The sequence below is a fragment of the Jaculus jaculus genome, chromosome 1, assembly GCF_020740685.1.
Source record: "Jaculus jaculus isolate mJacJac1 chromosome 1, mJacJac1.mat.Y.cur, whole genome shotgun sequence".
NCBI classification, from domain to species: Eukaryota; Metazoa; Chordata; class Mammalia; order Rodentia; family Dipodidae; genus Jaculus; species Jaculus jaculus.
The window spans coordinates 273217556-273238393 of record NC_059102.1 but is presented as its reverse complement, the minus strand read 5'-3'; the positions used below and the strand labels follow the sequence as shown (position 1 = coordinate 273238393).

At 45.5% G+C, this 20838-nt stretch overlaps 1 protein-coding gene across 1 annotated transcript in view; it reads left to right on the top strand.

Annotated features, from left to right (window-relative positions):
- The first annotated feature begins 12770 nt into the window (after positions 1–12770).
- The window catches only part of St3gal2 (ST3 beta-galactoside alpha-2,3-sialyltransferase 2), a 71801-nt gene continuing 63733 nt past the window's right edge, over positions 12771–20838 (top strand). Inside the window, exon 1 of the mRNA XM_045159161.1 lies at positions 12771–12844. The gene's annotated coding sequence lies outside the window, so the exon portion shown is untranslated. The remainder of the gene's footprint in view (positions 12845–20838) is intronic.

Below are 20838 nucleotides of genomic sequence, written 5' to 3'. Positions count from 1 at the left end.
CATTTGCAGAGGCTAGAGGCCCTGACACATCCATTCTCTCTCTCTCTCTGAAATAAATAACAACAAAATATTTTTTAAAGGGGATGCTGGCAAGATTGCTTAGTGGTTAAGGCATTTGCCTGAAAAGCCTAAGGACCTAGGTTCAATTGTCCAGTACCCACATAAGCCATATTCACAAGGGGGCGCATGTGTCTGGAGTTCATTTCCATTAGCTAGAGGCTCTAATGTGCCCATTCTCACTTTACCTGCCTCTTTATTTCACAAATAAATAAATAAATAATATATTTTTAAAAAGGACATTTTAAAAAACCATAAAGGAGCTGGGGACATGGCTGGCTTAGTGGTTAGGAGATGCTTGCAGCCAGGTGTAGTGGCACACAACTTTAATCCCAGCACTCAGGAGGCAGAGGTAGGAGGACCACCATGAGTTCAAGGCCACCCTGACACTACATAGTGAATTCCAGGTCAGCCTGGACAAGTGAGACCCTACCTTGAAAAAATGATGCTTGCTTGCAGGTTGGAGAGATAGCTTAGTGGTTTAGGCATTTGCCTGTGAAGCCTAAGAACTCCTGTTGGAATCCTTCAAATTGCATATAGCCAGACACAAGTGATGTAAGCATGCAATGCCATCTGGAGTTTGTTCACCATGGCTGAAAGGCCCTTTCTTTGTGTCTCTCTCAATAAAAAATAAATAAATAAAATAAATGATGCTTGCTTGAAAAGGCAGCCCTAGGGTTCATTCCCTAGCTATAATGTAAAGCCAAACGGGAGTATTTATAAACTTTTTTAAAATTATTTTTTCTGATTTATTTATTAATTAGAGACAGAAACAGGAAGGGATGGACAGAGAGATAGAGAATGCGCCCGCCAGGACCTCTAGCCACTGCAAATGAACTCCAGATGCATGAGCCACCATGTGCATCTGGCTTACGTGGGACCTGGAAAATTGAATCTGGGTCCTTAGGCTTTACAGTCAAGCGCCTTAACTGCCAGCCCCAAATTGGGAGTATTTGTATGCAGCCACAAGAAACCCTGGCATGCCCATACATATGTACATACCCATGTGCAAATAAGTTTATTTCAAAAAAGATGGTGGGGACTGGGTGTGGTGGTGCACACCTCTAATCCCAGCACTCCTGAGGCTGAGATAGGAGGATCACCGTGAGTTTGAGGCCACCCTGAGACTACATAGTGAATTCCAGGTTAGCCAGAGCTAGAGTGAGACCCTACCTCGAATCCCCCCCAAAAAAATTAAGAACAAAAGAGAAATTCAAACTGTACAAATAAACTAAAGTTCTCCATGCCTGTCTTCATCTGTAGCATTCTTTGTCTCAGGATGGATTCTCTTCATGTCTCCTTCCTGTCCATATGTCCACAAGCATTTCTGGGGGTGCTGGGGATTGAAGCCAGGGCGCTGTGCCTGTTGGGCAAGCACTCTACCACTGGACCACACTATCAGGCCAATAATTGATTACTATTTTTATCTATCTCATGTAGCCTAGGTGGGCCTTGAACTCCTGCCTCTACCTACTCATAACCTGTTACTTTAGATGCCAGTGATTTATGTACATACTACTATTTTAGAGGTAGGGTCTTCTTGTAACCCAGGCTGACCTGGAATTCATGATATGGTCTCAGAGTGGTCCCAAATTCACAGCAATTCTATCTTTTTAAAAGATATTTTTTGTTCATTTTTATTTATTTATTTGAGAGTGACAGAGAGAGTGAGAAAGAGACAGATAGAAAGGGAATGGGCCAGGGCTTCCAGCCACTGCAAATGAACTCCAGACGCATGCACCCCCTTGTGCATTTGGCTAATGTGGGTTCTGGGTTCTGGGGAATCGAGCCTAGAACCGGGGTCCTTAGGATTCACAGGCAAGCGCTTGACCGCTAAGCCATCTCTCCAGCCCAATCCTCCTATCTTTGACTCCCAAGTGCTGGGATTAAAGGCATGAGCTACTACACCCAGACTCATCTTTGTTAAAAATATTTTTTAATGATTTTTTTGTTTATTTTTACTTATTTATTTGAGAGCAACAGACAGAGAGAAAGAAGCAGATACAGAAAGAGAATGGGCACGCCAGGGCTTCCAGCCACTGCAAACAAACTCCAGATGCATGTCTCCTTATGCATCTGGCTAACGTGGGTTCTTGGGAATTGAGCCTCGAACCAGGGTCCTTAGGATTCGCAAGCAAGCACTTAATCGCTAAGCCATCTTTCCAGCCCTAAAAATATTTTTTTTTCAAATTTCTATTAATAACTTCCATGAAAATATTCCATGGTAATACCCTCCCTCCCCCACTTTCCCTCTGAAACTCCATTTTCCATCATATTCCCTCCCCATCTCAATCATTCTCTCTTTTATTTGGATGTCAAGATCTTTTCCTCCTATTATGATGGTCTTGTGTAGGTAGTGTCAGGCACTGTGAGATCATGGATATCCAGGCCATTTTGTGTCTGGGGGGAGAGCACGTTGTAAGGAGTCCTACTCTTCCTTTGGCTCTTACATTCTTTCCACCACCTCTTCTGCAATAGATCCTGAGCCTTGGAAGGTGTGATAGAGATACTGCAGTACTGAGCATTCCTGTCACTTCTTTCCAACACCATGATACCTTCTGAATCATACCAAGGTCACTGCCATCTGAAAAGATTCTCTACCAAAAGTGAAAGTAGCATTAATATAAGGGTATGAACCCATAATAATAAGCGAAGTGCTTATTGGGCAGTTTGATAAGCATAGTATATATATTTAGCCAGACAGCAGCAGACGTTACACCCCTAGGGCTCATGACTACTCCTGTTTTAAGTTTTCAGTATCAGGGATGTATTCCCTCCCATGGAGCAGACCTCCAGTCCAATTAGAGGGCAGTTGGTTTCCACCATGGCAGACTTGCCACTATTGCACCTGTTGGCTCATTTGGCCTGGCTGGACAAATATAAGACTTGCAATGTCCACTGCTGAGTATCTTCACTGGTGATTTCTCTCTCTTCCACTGAACTGCATGCAGAATGGCTTCTTCCAGCTTTCTGTCAGCTGGTCTAGATGGAGATTATCATCTCAGTTCCAGCAGGATTGCTCAGTGGCCCTGCAGCCCAAGTATGAGGAATCTCCAGCAATAGGGTCTTACCATCTATTCCTGGTGGGAAACCAAGGGCCTCGGCAATGGCCTAGAATGTTTTGGGGGCATCAGAGACCTCCCTGGTTGTTAAAAATATTTTATGAGCTGGGCATGGTGGTGCACACCTTTAATCCCAGCACTCGGGAGGCAGAGGAAGGAGGACTGCCATGAGTTCAAGGCCACTCTGAGACTACAGAGTGATATTCAGGTCAGCCTGAGCTAGTAGAGTGAGACCCTACCTCAAAAAAAAAAAAAAAAAAAGAACAAAAAATATATATTTTATGGAGCTGGTGAGATGGCTTGGCGGTTAAGGCCCTTGCCTGCAAAGCCAAAGGACTTAGGTTCAATTCCTGAGGACCCACGTAAGCCAGATGCACAAGGTGGTGCATGCATCTGGAGTTCATTTTCAGCCTCCAGGCGCACCCATTCTCTCTCTCTCTCAAATAAATAAATAAGCCAAAAAATATTTTACTTATTTATTTACTGATTGTGAGAGGGAGAGAGAAAGGAAGAGAGAGAGAATGAGTACACTAGGGCTTCCAGCTACTGCAAACCAACTCCAGACACTTGTGCCATCTTGTGTATCAGGTTTATATGGGTACTGGGGAATTGAACCTGGGTTATTAGACTTTGTGGACATGCACCTTAACCACTAAGGCATATTTCCAACCCCTACTTTTTTGTTTGTTTTTCAAGGTAGGGTCTCACTCTAGCCCAGGCTCACCTGGAATTCACTATGTAGTCTCAGGGTGGCCTTGAACTCTCAGTGATCCTCCCAGCTCTGCCTCCCAAGTGCTGGGATTAAAGATATGCACCACCATGCCTGACTCAACCCCTAATTAAAAAAAAATATTTTTATTAATTTATTTGAGAGACAGATTTTACATATTATATGTATATATAATATATACATATATGTATATATGTGCATATATATATATATATATATATATATATATATATATATATATATATATATGGAGAGGGGGGGAAGAAATAGAGGACATACCAGGGCCTCCTGCCCCTGTAAACTAATTCCAGATACATGCACCACTTTGTGCATCTGGCTTTACATGGGTACTGGGGAACTGAACCTAGGACCTTAAACTTTGCAGGAAAATGCCTTAACTGCTGAGCCATCTCTCCAGCTCCTTGTTTGAATTTTTCTTACAAAAATGTACTTTCTGCAGGGCATGATGGTACATGCCTTTAATCACAGCACTCAGAAGGCAGAGGTAGAAGGATTGCCGTGAGTTCAAGGCCAGCCTGAGACTACATAGTGAATTCCAGATCAGCCTAGGCTACAGTGAGACCTTGAAACACCAAAAAATAAGATAATTTAAAAAATACATACATATATATGCTTGTGATTATTGTGTATACTTGACTCCAAAGAAAACACTAAAAAAATATAATAATAAGCTGGGAGTGATGTTACATGCCTTTAATTCCAGCACTCAGGAGGCAGAGGTAGGAGGATCACTACAGGCTCAAGGATAGCCTGAGACTACATAGTGAATTCCAGGTATAAAGGGATAGAGCAAGACACTACGTCAAACAGCCAAAGGGGGAAAAATTGGGCTGGAAAGATGGCTCAGAGGTTAAGGTGATGGCTCAGATGTTAAGGTGCTTGCCTGCAAAGCTTAAGGATGTGGGTTTGACCCCCCGCCCAGTACTCACAGAAAGTCAGATGAACAAGGTAGCACATAAATCTAGAGTTTGTCTGCAATGGCTAGAGGCCCTGGCTTGCCCATTCTCCCTCTCTCTCTCTCTCTCTCTCTCTCTCTCAATCTCTCTCTCTCTCTCTCCCTCTCTTTCTCAAATAAACATTTTTTAAAAATAATCATCATTACCCACAAAGCATTACAGGCCACTGCCAAGGCCCTTGGTTTCCCACCAGGAATAGATGGTAAGACCCTATTGCTGAAGACTCCACATACTTGGGCTGCAAGGTCACTGAGAAATCCTACTGGAGCTGAGCTGAAAACCTCCTCCATGTAGAGCAGTTGACAGAAAGCTGGAAAAAGCCATACTGCATGCAGTTCAATGGGAAAGAGAGAAATCAATAGTGAAGATACTCAACAGTGGACACTGCAAGCCTCAAAGTTGGCCAGCCAGGCCAAATGAGCCAATGGGTACAATAGTGGTACGTCTGTTATGGGGAAAACCAACCACCCTCTAATTTGACTGAAGGCTATATTCTCTCCATGGGAGAGAATATATCCCTGATACTGAAAACCTACAACAGGGGTAGTCATGAACCCTAGGGGTGTAACGTCTGCTGTTGTCTGGCTAAATGTATATACTATGCTCACTAAAATACCCAGTAGGCACTTCTCTTGATGTTCATACCCATATATTAATGCTATTCTCTCTTTTGGTTAGAGAAGCTTCTCTTCTTAGATGGAAGTGACTTTGGGATGACTCAGAAGGTACAATGGTGCTGAGAAGTGACAGAGGAGTGCTCAGCACTGAAATATCTCTATCACACCTTCCAAGGCTCAGGGTCCATTGTGGAAGAAGTGGCAAAAAGAATGTAAGAGCCAAAGGAAGGGTAGGACTCCTTATTATGTGTTCCACCAGACACAAAATGACCTGGATATCCGTGACCTCACAGTACCTTACACTACCTACATAGGACCATCATAATAGGAGGCAAAGATCATGACATCAAAATAAAAGAGATTAATTGAGAGGGGGAGGAGATATGATGGAAAGTGGAATTTCAAACGGGAAAGTCAGGGGAGGGAGGGAATTACCATGGGCTATTGTTTACAATTATGAAAACTGTCAATAAAAAAAATCAAGGGCAGGGTGTGGTGGCACATGTCTTTAATCCCAGCACTAGGGAAGCAGAGGTAGGAGGATCACTGTGAGTTCAAGGCCACCCTGAGACTACATAGTGAATTCCAGGTCAGCCTGGGTAGAGCTAGACCCTAACTAGAAAAAAACAAAAAGAAAGTATTTATTTGGAAGGAGGGAGAGAGAGAGAGAGAGGGAGGGAGGGAGGAAGAGAGAAAGAGAACAGGCACACCACAGCCTCTATCTAGCCCCTGCAAATAAACTCCAAATGCATGTGCCACATTGTGCTGTGCATTTGGCTTACATGTGTACTGGGAAATCACACACAGGTCATCAGGCTTTGCAGGCAAGTACCTTAACTGCTAAGTCATCTCTCCAACCCAGTAAAAAATATTTTTAAAATATGCATGTTCATATGTATATGAGTGTGTGTGCATGGGTGCATGGGTGTGCATATGCATGTGGAAACCAGAGGTTGCTATCAGGTGTTGTAATGGCTTATGTTACCAACTTGACAGGACCTGTGAGAGATTATCTGATTAGGTTAACTGGGGTAGGAAAACCCACTATAACTTCAACCTTTATAACTCCCGACTTTTTTTTTTTTTTTTGCTTTTTCAAGGTAGGGGGTCTCCATCTAGCCCACCGTACCTGGCTTGATTCTTCACTTAAGTGACATCTTACAGTATGTGTTCCTTTGTGACTAGCTTATTTTACATAGCATAATGTCCTAAAGGTTCATTCATGTTGTAACATATGTCAGAATTTCCCTTTTGTTAAGGCTGAATAGTGCCCTATTGTTGGCACACGCTTCATTTCCCTTCTCCATTCATTGCTCACTGACAACTTGCTTCCATCTCTTGGCTACTGTGTGGAGCACTGCTATGAACATGAGAGTACAAACATCTCTTTGAGTTCCTGCTTTCAATTATTTTTGTGTTTACTTATTCATTCATTTATTGAGACAGGGTCTTACTCTGTAGCCCAGTATGGACTTGAATGTAGGACAATCCTCCTGCCTCAACCCTCATAAGTGCTGCACATTCTCTCTGTCTATCAGTCTCTTTTTCTCTCTCTCCCTCCAATAAATAAATAAACAAAAAAAATTTTTAAGTATGGCTGGGGGTGGAGAGATGGCTTAGTGGTTAAGCATTTGCCTGTGAAGCCTAAGGATCCTGGTTCGAGGCTTGATTCCCCAAGACCCATGTTAGCTAGATGCACAAGGGGGTTTGCAGTGGCTGGAGGCCCTGGCACGCCCGTTCTCTCTCTCTATCTGCCTCTTTCTCTGTCACTCTCAAATAAAATAAATACATAAAAATAAACAACAACAACAAAAAAGTATGGCTGGGCATGGTAACACATGCCTTTAATCCCAGCACTCAGGAAGCAGAGGTAGGAGGGAGGATACGTGTGAGTTCAATACCAGCCTGACACTACTACATAGTGAATTCCAGGACAGTCTGGGCTAGAGCAAGACCTTACCTCAAAAAAACAAAACAAGGGCTGGGTGTGGTGGTGCTCCCCTTTAATCCCAACACTTGGGAGGCAGAGGTAGGAGGGATCACCATGAATTCGAGGCCGCCCTGAGACTACATAGTGAATTTCAGGTCAGCCTGGACTACCTCAAAAAACAAAACAAAATAATAATAATTAAACAAGGGCTGGAGAGATGGTTTAGTGGTTAAGGCCTTTGAAGCATAAGGATCTAAGTTGAATACCCAAGTACCCACATAAGACAGATGCACAAGGTGGTACATGCATCTGGAGTTCATGCCCACCCATTCTCTCTATCTGCCTCTCTCTCTCTCTCTTTCTTTCTTTTTTTAGAGGTCTCACTCTGGCCCAGGCTGACCTTGAATTCACTATGTAGTCTCAGGGTGGCCTTGAACTCTAGGCGCTCCTCCTACCTCTGCCTCCCAGAGTACTGAGATTAAAGGTGTGCGCTGCACCATCCAGCACTGTCTCTCTCAAAATAAATAAATCAAATATTTTAAAAACAAAAAAGAAAACAAAGAAAAAAGAAAAAAGGATGGAAGACAAACACTCATAGAAAGAAAGAAAGAAAGGGAGAGAGGGAGGGAGGGGGAAGAAAGAGAAGGGAAGGGAAGCAGAGAGGAGAGGAGAGGAAAAGAAAGGGAAGAAATAAGAGACTAGCTTAACTGTGCTGTTAAGAGTCAGATAACTCCGGTGCAGAGGCAAAATCCTTGCAAGAAGGTCCTGCCTGATGTTACAAGCAGAGCATGGGACTGCCTAGGGATTACTCCCGGCCCCTCTAGCCTGTAAGGTAGATACAAATCTAAGCAAAACAGATAAGCATTCCTGAGTCAATTTTAGTTAGGGTCCAATGCCTCTGGTAATCACCTGGATGCTTGCCAAAGGACTTTGGGATAAATTACGCTTCGCCTTTGGGTGAATGGGTTGGGTAGAAAAGTGAGCTAGAGACTACCCCCCCCACCCCAGAACTCAAAGTAGGTATCTATCTACCTCAAAGATGAAGCCAGAGACTAAAGTGGTAAGGATGGATTGTATTTTATTTTTATTTATTTGAGACACACACACACACACACACACACACAGAGAGAGAGAGAGAGAGAGACAGACAGACAGACAGACAGACAGAATGGGCAAGCCAGGGCCTTCAGCCACTGCAAACAAACTTCGGATTCTTGTGCCACCTTGTGTATCTATCTGCCTTACGTGGGTCCTGGGAAATTGAACCTGGGTTCTTTGGCTTTGCAGGCAAGTGCTTTAACCGTTAAAACATCTCTTCAGCCCAAGGATGGATTTTAATCAGTAACATACTATTGCAACAAGTTCAGTGAGAACTGAACTCAGCTTGGATTTGTGCAAAGATTTTCATTTTGGTGTGTGTGGGGGGGTTCAAATTAGCCCAGACTGACCTGGAAGTCTCTCTGTAGTGTCAGGCTGGCCTTGAACTCACAGCGATCCTCCTACTTCTGCCTCCCAAACGCTGGGATTAAAGACCTATGCCACCATGTCTGGCTTGTATTACTTAAATTTCAAATATTTTACTGGGCGTGGTGGCACACACCTTCAATCCCAGCACTCGGGAGGCAGAGGTAGGAGGATTGCTGAGAGTTCGAGGCCACACTGAAACTACATAGTTAATTCCAGGTCAGCCTGGATCAGCATGAGACACTACCTTAAAATAGCAAATAAATAAATAAATAAATAAATAAATAAATAAATAAAACATATTATTTCATTTACTATTGTTTTGTTTTTTTCAAGGTAAGGTCACACTCTAGGTCAGGCCAACCTGGCATTCACCCTATTCCAAAGCTGTCCTCAAATTCATGGAAATCCACCTACCTCTGCTAGCTATGTAGTCGCAGATAGCCTAGAACATACTGATCCTCCTTCCTCTATTTTCCCACTGCTGGAATTATAGACATGCTGGGGATCAAACCCAGGGCTTTGCCCATACTAGGCAAACACTACCAACTGAGCCACATACCCAGGTTTTATTTTATTTACTTATTTTTGGTAGGCTGACCTGGAATTCAGGATGGCCTCAAGCTTACAACAATCCACCTACTCTGCCTCCCAAGTGCTAGGATTAAAGGCATGAGCAATTTAATGGGTGCATCAGGACCTCTTGCTGCTGCAAACAAACTCCAGATGCATTTGCCACTGGACCACCTTGTGCATTTGGCTTTATATGGGTACTAAGAAATTGAACCCAGGCTATCAGGCTTTGCAACAAGTGCCTTAACTACTGAGCCATGTCTCCAGCACCAGCCATAAATATTTTTTAAAATATTTTTATTGGGCTGGGGAAGATTGCTCAGTGGTTAAAGACAAATGCTTGCAAAGCTGCTGTCTCAGGTTCAATTCCCCAGTACCCATGTAAAGCCAGGTGCACAGTGTGGCACATGCATCTGGCGTTCCTTTGCAGGGGGAAGAGGCCCTAGTGTACCCATGCTTACTCTCTCTACTTGAAAATAAATAAATAAAAATATTAAAGTACTTTTTTTTTATTTGCAAGCAGAGAGAGAGAATGTGCTCATTAGGGTCTCTTGCCACTGCAAATAAACCCCAGATGATGCACCACTTTGTGCATCTGGCCTTATGAAGGCACTGAGGCTGGGCTTGCAGTCTTTGCAAGCAAGCTCCTTTAACAGATGAGCCATCTCCTCAGCTCTGTAATCTTTTTTTATTAAGAAGAGCTCTGGGGCTGGAGAGATGGCTTAGCGGTTAAGCACTTGCCTGTGAAGCCTAAGGACCCCGGTTCAAGGCTTGATTTCTCAGGACCCACATTAGCCAGATGCACAGGTGGTGCATGCATCTGGAGTCCGTTTGCAGTGGCTGGAGGCCCTGGTGCACCCATTCTCTCTCTCTGCCTCTCTCTCTCTGTGTCTGTCACTCTCAAATAAATAAACAAACAAACAAACAAAAGGAGCTCTGGGCTGCAGAGATGGCCCAACGGTTGTATGCTTCCTGCACAAACATCAGGGCCTGAGACTGCCACAGTTTGAATCTTCAGATCCCAGGTAAACAGCTGGCAGTGGCCACACATACCTGTAATTCCAGTCCTACAGGGGAACAGAGACTCCACTCTTTGGGAGACCATGTTCTGGAATCAGTAAAGAGCCTCTGGCTCAAAACAAGACCCAAGTGCTGGCATTCCAGACCTGTGTCACCAAACATGGCTCAGATGCTATTCCATATCAAGTCTGTACTTGAGCAATGTCAGTTCAGTTAATAAGCATCAACAGAAGTAGACCGAAAATGGTTTCTAGGGCTAGCAGCATCAGCATCTCCTAGGAATTTGTTAGAAATACACATCCTGGGGTTGGGGAGATGGTTCAGCAACTAAAAGGACTTGCTTACAAAGTCTGATGATCCAGGTTCAATTCCCCAGTACCCACATAAAACCAGATGCACAAAATGATACACACATCTGGTGTTTGTTTTCCGAAGCAAGTGGCCCTGATGTGCCCATACTCTTTCTCACACACACAAAAGTAATAAATTTTGAAAAAAGAAAATTTTAAATTAAAGAAATAGACATTCTGAACCAGGCATGGTGGCACACACTTGTAATCCCAGCACTCAGGAAGTGGAAGCCAAAGTCATCCTCAGCTACATAGTGAATTCAAGGTCAACCTGGGCTACATGAAACCATGACCATAAAAATAAAAATTAAAAAAAAGGCAGACATGGTGGCTCACACCTTTAATCCCAGCACTGGGGAAGCAGAGGTAGGAGGATCACCATGAGTTCAAGGCCACCCTGAGACCACTTAGTGAACTCCAGGTCAGCCTGGGCTAGAGTGAAACCCTACCTCGAAAAACCAAAAAACAAAAAGAAAGAAAAGAATGGATGAAAAGGGGTTCTGAAGTCTCTCTCTTTCATTTCTGCTCTCTCCTAGCATTAAACAGTCTTGGGCAAAAAGGAGGAAAAGAAAGAAGAAATTCATATTTTGTACCCATTCTGAGTGTGGTAGTTCATACCTGTAATCCCAGCACTTGAGAGTTTATATAATTACAGCGAGTTCAAGGCCAGCCTCAGCTACATGTTGAAGAAATACAAGGGAGAGAGGGAGGGAGGAGAAATAGACATTCCATACATTCTGGGCCCCTGGGAGTCCATCCCAGAGCTAATGAACCAGAAACGGATACCTGGAGCTAGAGAACTATGTCTGGCCTGGCTTTCCATCAGAGTTTAAGAACCACTGGGCTGGAGAGATGGTTTAGCGGTTAAGCACTTGCCTGTGAAGCCTAAGGACCCTGGTTCGAGGCTCGATTCCCCAGGACCCACGTAAGCCAGATGCACAAGGTGGCGCATGCAGTGGCTGGAGGCCGTGGCGCGCCCATTCTCTCTCTCTTTCTCTCTGTGTCTGTCGCTCTTATATAAATAAAATAACCAACAGGCCTCCTTTCCACCAGTGGATAGAAGCTTGGAGAGTAAAAATGCCATCAATCAAGAGCTTCCCGATGGTTTGGAACTAGATTTGAAAGTTGAGGCAAAGACTTGCAAAGAAAATATTTGGAAAAACATCAGGAAGTTACGAGACCGAAATGAGTAGATTTCCCAGTGGACGAGAACTCTAGGGGACCTACAAGAGTCTGTTCACAGGTGGAGAATAATGACGTGAGGACAAATCCCATGCCATGCTCACACTGCTGCTGAGCTCCAGCCTGGACCCTGCGGCCTCAACCGTGGCTCCAGCTTGCAAGGCAAGGGCATGAACCCAGCTGGCTCAGGTCACGGCTCTTAGCACGAGCGCGTGTGACCAAATCCCCTTTAGCCGGGCTCAGTCGCAGCTAGTCACATCACCTCGGAGAAAGGCATCCTCGGCTAGTTCGTACCCTTTGACGATCCTAGTGGCCAGCTCGAGTTCGGGAGAGCACAGACTGCACAACTTGGGCTTCAGTACCGCGATGCCGGGTGTTTAGGAAACAGAGGCAGCCTCCCCCTAAACGCTGCGCCTTGAGTCCCACTGAATCCCTGCCGAACTACAAAGACCGTAATCCCAGGGGCACGAGCGCATCGCTTTCTGGGAGTGGTAGTCCCAGAAGCGGAGGGCCGCTGACGATCCAGGGTCGGCGGAACTTCATATCCCAGCATGCTCGCGCGGGCGGTGGGGGACAGGAGGGAGAGGGGAGGTCCGGGGAGGATGTGAATGGGGAGGGGGCGCCCGCCCCCTTCCCCCACCCTTTCCTTCAGCCCGGCAGGGGTGGGGGGAGGGGCCGGGCCGAGGCGGCGGCCGCGGCGCTCTGGGAGGGCAGGGCCAGGCTAGGGCGGGACTGGACCGCCGCGGGCGGACGGGAGAGCTGCGAAGCTAACGGGTTCGGGGCGCTGGAGGCGGCGGCGGCGGCGGCGGCGGCTTTCTGCATGGGCGGAGGCGGCGGCTGGAGCGGCGAGCATGGCCCGCGCGGCGCCCAGCGCTGACTGAGGTGCGCGGGCGGGATGAGGGAGGGAGAGAGGGCGGGATGCGGGGCGCCCCCCGGCCTCATGCTCCCCCAATCCTCCTCTGCGCGGCAGCGGGCTTGACCCAGAGGCCCAGACCGATTGGGTCCAGCCCGGCAACTTCCCTCTTGGTCTGGGCGCCCTGTGGGTGGGAGGGGGGCGTCCGCCTGCGTTGGCCTCCATCCGAATCCCAGTCCCCGCCTTTCCTTTGCTTCTGCACATCTAGCCGCTCCCAGCCTTCCAGGCACTTCTGTTCCACTCCTTGCCAGCAGCCCCCTACCCCAGCCCTTGAGCTCCCTCTCCCAGACCCCACTTCCAGTCTACTCCCCAGTTAGAACCGGCCCCTTACTCCACCTGGGGAAAAAAAAAAAATCTCTGCCCCACTCCTCTTGGCCATAGGCTGTCTGCCCCATTAGCACCCTTCTCTCCCCTACAGCCTTTCCCCTACCTGGCACTGCCCCGTAGCCACGCTGTGTGGCCTAGTTCTCGCTGATCAGACCTGACAGCTTGACCTCCTTTCTACGTTAGAGAAACTGAGGCATGGAATACATCAGCAACTTGGTCAGTAGCAAGCCCTGTGGACGCCGGCTGGAGCTCTGTCCCTTGTCTCCTGACTCTTTGATGCTTTGGAATGGAAAATACATCTCTTCCCTCCAGAAACTTCTCAGCCCCTTCTGCAAGCTCTGGGCTGAGCTCATTTCTGTCTCCTCTTTAGCTCTTCTACCACTTCTGTTGCCTCCTTCTTTGCCTAGCCCTCTGCCTAGAGAGGAGTCACCAGCCCGTTGCTGCTTTTTCAAGTTAGCTTTTCTGTTTCTGTTTCATGCAACTACATCTCCCATCTCCCATTTTGCCTCTTGCTTCCCAGATGTGCTGAAAAGGGTTCAGGGCCCTTTGGGGGACCTTGGAAATGGTCATTGCTCGCCAGTAACCCACACTCCCACCTTGTCTTTGTGACAGATGTCTGTATCTGTTCATTGTACTTGGTGGGCTCTGGGACGGAAGGGACAACCAACTACCTTTATGGAGATGGTGGCAATTACAGGACTCTGGAGACCACAACCCAAAGCCTCATCTGGCTTCTGCTGCTAACTTTGAAAGGGGTTAGCTACTCCTTCAATGAAGGATGCCTGCTGGATTCTCTGAGTGCTTTGTGGAGAAAGGCACAGTGTGTCTGTCTGTAGGCGGTGAACTCAAGTTTTGTCCTGGTGCTCAGGATTGGACCCAGAGGCAGCAAGAATTTGCCTGTTTTTGTTTGTTTCTTTCTTTCTTTGTTGTTATTGTTTGTTGTTTTGTCATCTTCCTTTGATAGAGTTTCCTTTGGGTCACCCCTTCCTAACCCAACCCCAGTTTAACGGTAGAAAACAGGGAAGAGAGGTAGGGAAAACTGCACCAGCCATTAAGAAGGAGAGAGATGCTTCAGGAGTTTGGAGGGGTCCTGAGCTAGCAGTCTCTATCTGGACCAGATGGTTCCTGGCTTCAGCACCCCCTTCCCCAGCCCTCCCCTTTTGGCTGTGAATAGGATGCTTTTAACCTTGTAACTTGAGAATGGAGAAGGGAGGCCAGGGGCCAACTGTCTGTGTGAGTGTTTATGTCTACATCTGCACAGTCTGCAAGCTTGCCAGTGGCCTGTGGGAGTGTCCCCTGTCCCAGAGTTCACTGTGTTCTGTGGCATGCTGATGAGTCCCATGTTACTTTTTTGGAGCCAAAACACAGATAGATAGAGGCGATCTTGAAGCTCATACAAACCACTAGATAGTCAGGCATGGTGGCATACACCTGTTATTTCAGCACTCAGCAGGCTGAGGCAGGAGGATTACAATTTCAAGGTTCCCTGGTGTCTCAAAACAACCAAAAGAACCACTGGATAGTGACCCATGGGAGCTCTTCCCCTCAAGCCATGCCTTAGATGAGGATCACTCTTCTTGAGAAGCCTGCTCCAGATTGAGGAGTCTGAAGTAGCAGGTTTGGGGGTGTGAGGTATGCAAGGCAGCTTGGCTCCCCACCTTATTCAAATTTTCTTTGATCTTTTTGGTTTTCCGAGGTAGGGTCTCACTCTAGTTCAGGCTGACCTGGAATTTACTATGTAGTGTCAGGGTGGCCTTGAACTCACAGCAATCATCCTACCTCTGCTTCCCAAGTGCTGGGATCCAAGGCATGCACCACTACACCTGGCTTCAAGTTTTCTTTTCATGACAAGAGCAGAAATAGGGTGTAGGGTCTGAAGAGAAGGGTAGAAAATGGATTCTCTTGATGTTCAATAACACATTCTACTTTATTATAGTGGTTTTGTATATTTGCATTTTGTTTGAGTTTGTTTTGATTTTGAGACAAGGTCTCAAGTTGCTGGACTTGATATATAGCTGAGAATAGCCTTGAACTCCTGATCCTCTTTTCTCTACCTCCCAAGTGCTAGGGTTATGGGTATGTGTCACTACACCCAGCCATGTACTTGATTTTGTGAAAGTTCTTTAAATGTGTCTGTTTCTGAATGCTCTCAACTTGCCCAGCATCACGTAGTAGACACTGTAAAGTTGAAGCAGAAGATTTTTAAAAACATTTTATTTATTTTAATTATTTACTCTCATGTGTGCATGTATGGGCATACCAGGGTCTTTCCGCTGCAGTTAAACTCCAAACACATGTGCCACTTTAGCATTTGGGTATACTTTTTTTTTTAAGTCTTTTTGTTCATTTGTATTTATTTGAGAACTCAGAGAGAGAAAGAGGCAGATAGAGAGAGAGAGAAAGGATGGGCACGCCAGGGCCTCCAGCCACTGCAAACGAACTCCAGACGTGTGCGCCCCCTTGTGCATCTGGCTAATGTGGGTCCTAGGAATAGAGCCTCGAACCAGGGTCCTTAGGCTTCACAGGCAAGCGCTTAACCACTAAGCCATCTCTGCAGCCCTAGCATTTGGGTATACTTGAGTACTAGAGAATTGCATCCAGGTGACAGGGTTTGTAAGCAAGTGTCTGTAAACACTGAGCCATCTCCCCAGCCCAAGGATCTTTTTTTCTGGGGGTGGGGGAAGGATGTTGGGAGGTTCAAGGCAGGGTCTTACTATAGCCCAGACTGACGGGGAACTCACTCTGTGGCCCTAGGTTGGCCTTGTACTCATTGATATCCTCCTACCTCTGCCTCCCAAGTGCTGAGATTAAAATGCACCTCCATGCCCAGTCAAGGATCTTATTTATTTATTTGGGCAGAGAGAAAGATGTAGACAGAGGGTGAGCATGTGTGTGTGTGTGAGAGAGAGAGAGAGAATAAGCAAGTGAGCATGGGCACACCAGGGCCGCCTCTTACTGTAAATGATTCTAGACACATGTGCATCTGGCTTTACATGGGCACTGGGAAATAGAACCTGGGCCTTCATGACTTGCAAACAAGTGCCTTTAACTGTTGAACTGTCTCTCCAACCCCCAATGATCTTTGTTTTTAATTTTTAAAATATTTTATTTTTATTTATTTGAGAGAGGGAAGGAGGAAGAGAGAGAGAGAATGGGCACACCAGGGCCTCCAGCACGAACTACAGATGCATGTGCCACCTTGTGCATCTGGCTTACATGGGAATTCACCGTGTAGTCTCAGGCTGGCCTTGAACTCACAGCAATCCTCCTGCCTTTGCCTCCTGAGTACTAAGATTAAAGAAGGCATGGCCTCCACTCCCTTCTTGTTTTTTTTTTTGAGACAGGGTCTCACTATATAGCCCTGGCTGGCCTTGAACTCAGTATGTAGACCAGTGTAGCCTAGAACTTGCTGTGGTTCTCCTGTTTCTACCTCTCAAGTTCTGAAATTGAAAGACAAGCATAGTGGCACACACCTTGAATTCCAGCACTCAGGAGATTGAAGTAGGAGGATCACCATGAGTTCGAGGTCACCCTGAGAACATGGAGTCAATTACAGGTCTGCTTTGGCTAGAGTGAGACCCTACCTCGAAAAAACAGCAACAACAACAAAAAAATCAAGTTCTAAGATTAGTTCCCCTACTTGCCAGAGCAGAGGGTCTTATGATTTAAAAGCTTAGAGCATGGCCAGGCGTGTTGACGCACACCTTTAATCTCAGCACTCAGAAGACAGAGGTAGGAGGATTGCTGTGAGTTTGAGGCTACCCTGAGACCCACATAGTGAATTCCAGGTCAGCCTGAGCTACAGTGAGACCCTAACTTGAAAAACAAAAAACAAACAAACAAAAAGTTTAGAGTGGGGCTGAGAGAAAGCTTACTGGTTAAGGCATTTGCCTATGAAGCCAAAAGACCCAGGTTTAATTTCCCAGGACCCACATAAGCCAGATGCACAAGGGGCACATGCATCTGGCATGCCCACTCTCTCTGTGTCTGTCTCTCTTCTGTCTCTCTCTCTCTGCTTGCAAATTAAAAAATAACATTAAAAGTTTGGAGCAGGGTTCTTCATATTTGACCAGGCCTTGGAATCCTCTGGAGAGCTGGTTAAAGCACAGATAGCTGGCAGAGTTTTCTGATTTAGTCAGTCTGGATGGGGCATAGTATTTCATATTTGCCCAGCTTCTTTGGAGCTAATATTTTGAAAATCACTGAATAGAGGCCATTACAGTTGTGTGGCAAATTAATCCAGACAGGTGGAAAGTCTTAAGAGACTTCCTCCCATCTTACTTCCCCAGCAAGGCTTATTCTGGCAGCTGCACATTTTAGTCTTTTTCAGTCATTCTGATGTTACCTAGGTTCAGCTAGGTTAATGAGAGGCTTGACTTGTGGCACCAGGGTTGTCAGTCCCACTGTACCCACAGTCCCATTGTTCTTTGAAGGAAGGCCCCATGACCAAGTGTTTGGGAAGCTGGATCTTGGAAAAGGGTGGCTGCATGGACATAGTAAAGCAGGAACTGAGACAGATTCTTATCTGCCCCATGCTAATCTCCCAGATCAAGAAGGCCCACCAGGCGAAGTCAGACTATGGCCGTATGTTGGACAGGATGCCCAGGAATCTGAAATTTAAACAAGCAGGAACAATCACAGTGTGCTTTGCAAAACATCTTTTGTTGTTTGTATAGGCCAATGAAATAAATATAGATATAAAGGAAAATATAAACAGAAGGCAGATAAAGATCCAGGTAGGGTTTCTGAAGAACAGAAAGGCAGACTTTGGGTGTACAGAAGTCCCAGGACTCCTAAATCTAACCCTCTGGCTTAGCGTCTACTCAATCAGTTGCTACTAATAGCTGAAATAATGTCTGCTATTCTTTTTTTTTTAATTTTTAAATTTTTATTAGCATTTTCCATGATTATAAAAAAAATCCCATGGTAATTCCCTCCCTCCCCTCCACACTTTCCCCCTTTGAAATTCCATTCTCCATCATGTCTGCTATCCTTTGATTGCTCACTACTGACTGGTGCTGTGTTAGATGTTCTCATACTTTAGCAAGTCCTCACGGCAACACAGCAAGGTTGGCATCATTGTCACTATGAAGAGCTGAGACAGCTTACAGAACTTCTGACACTTGCCCAAACTCAAACAGCTAGTGTCAGAATCTGGGACTGACTGCACGCCTCATGCTCTCAGCCATTCACTGTCTTACCCAGCAAATTAGTAATTGTCTTTTGGGTTTGTCTGCCCCCCAAAATTCTGACTTCTTTGTGGTGTATGTATGTTCATGTGTGTGGGTACACATGTCTGTGCAAATACATGTGCATGCATGTGGATACCAGTGGTGGATTTCAGATGTCTTCCTCAATTGCCCTCCATATTGTTATTGTTATGTTATGTTTTGTTTTGTTTTGTTTGAGCCAGGGTCTTACTGTAGCCCAGGCTGACCTGGCACTCTGTAGCCCAGGTCAAACTCATGGAAATTCTTCTACTCAACCTCCTGAGTGTTAGGTTTACAAGCAGGTATGAGCCACTACTCCCAGCATTGATCTGGCTGGCTGGCTGACTCTTCTGTCTGTCTGTCTGTCTGTCTGTCTATCTATCTATCTATCTATCTATCTATCTATCTGTCATTTTTCCCCTCCCCACCCCAGATAGGGTCTCACCTTAGCTCAGGCTGACCAGGAATTCACTCTGTACTTTCAGGCTGGCCTCAAGCTGTCTGTGCCTCCCAAGTGACTAAAGGCATGTGCCACCACGCCTGGCTCAGGATCCTATTTGGGTTTTTTGTTTGTTTTTTTTTTTGTTGTTGTTGTTTTTCTGGGTAGAGTCTTGCTCTAGCCTACGCTGACCTGGAATTCATTACGTAGTATCAGGGTAGCCTCAAACTCATAGCAATCCTCCTCCCTCTGCCTACCAAGTTCTGTGGTTAAAGGCATGCACTACCACACCCAGCCAGGATCCTAGTTTTTATTGTGCATTTTTTGGGTTTTTACTGTTTGCATCCTTCATTAGGGAAGGAAACCTAGTTTCTCTAGTTTTCCTTGGGAGGAGGAGGGATCATAAGCTGAGAAATGAGAGGACACAGAGAAGCTTTGCTTTTGGCGTCATTTCTTGTGTTGGAGCTCAAACTTTGACTAGAAAAAGCTTCCTTGAAAGGCTTATGAGAGTGACAGAATCAGAGTGACTTGAGACCTATATCTTTCCCAGGGTCTCAGAGTAGATGTGGCAGGAACCAAAGATTAGCCTCATGAGGGTTCCACTGTCTCTAGGATAAATCTGTTCCTGCTATGACCAATTAATACGTGACTTTTGGAGTGTCCTTGAGAGGGAAGGAGCCTTATCTCAACTCTTAGGTGAGCTGTGACTCAGGACCTAAGGCTGTGGAACTCATGGTCACACAGAGTCAGTGGCCTTCTTGGGTTCTTGTCTTATGAATTTCACACACGATATTCACAGACCATGGGAGGTTTGAAATACATTTTTTTTTTTTTTTTGAGGTAAGGTTTCACTGTAGCCCAGGCTGACCTGGAATTCACTATGTAGTCTCAGGGTGGCCTTGAACTGTTGGTGATCCTCCTACCTCTGCCTCCTGAGTGCTGGGATTAAAGGCATGCACCATCACACCCGGCTTTGAAATACAGATTTTTTTAAAAAACATTTTATTTATTTCTTTATTTGTAAGTAGAAAAAATAGAGAAATAGATAATTGATAGATAGATAATAAAGAAGGAAGGAAGGAGTGCTACTTTGTGCATCTGGCTTTACGTGGATACTGGGGAATTGAACCCCGGTTATTAGGCTTTGTAGGCCAGTACTTTAACTGCTGAGCCATGTCTCCAGCCCTGAAATACAGATTCTTGAAGAAGTTTATTAGATCTTGATAGAAAAAGAAAAACTCCTGTCTGTACAGATAGGAAGGAATCTTCAGGTAGGAGGAGAGCTTTTTGGTTAGGGTTTTTATGGAATGTGGAACAGATTGCAACATGCCAAAGAAGACAAGATTCACAGGTTACTACGTGACAAAGACCAGATTTCACCGTGTTTAGGAGAGAAGGACCAGATTTCTTTTTTTTTTCTTTAAGTTTAGAGAGAGACTTTTAGATTAAGGGGGAAAAGTACAGAGAGCTCCTGCCCATGAGAAGGTGGAAAGGGGTAAAGCCCACCGAGGACCTTATTTCTTCTCTAAAATGGAGTAGTATTTCTAGAATTCTTAGGTGGGGATGAGAGTTTCTGTCATCTGGGAAGGGTGCAGACTTAATCTAGAAATCTTTCCTGGAGGGTGTTACTTTCCATGGAAGAAAAGAGGATAAGGATAATCCAGGTTTTCTTTATATGTTTAGTAACGTTTCTGGCTTTTAGTCAAGGGGAAAAAATTCACTTTGGTATCCTAGTACCCTGACTGCCTAGTTAATTTCTGTTTCCTACCACAGTAATTTTGTCACCACAGTCTGAGATTCATGTATCAGAGAGGAAAATGCCCATGGTCCAGGCAGGTCGGCCCAGCCAGAACCATGTGCCCTCCATTGGTAGGGAAACAACAGGTAGCATGATAGACAGTCCTTTCAGACTCTCTCTAAAAGCAGAAGTCCCCAGAGGATGAACACTGCAGATACTGTGCAAGAGATCAGTCTCAAAAGGTTCCAG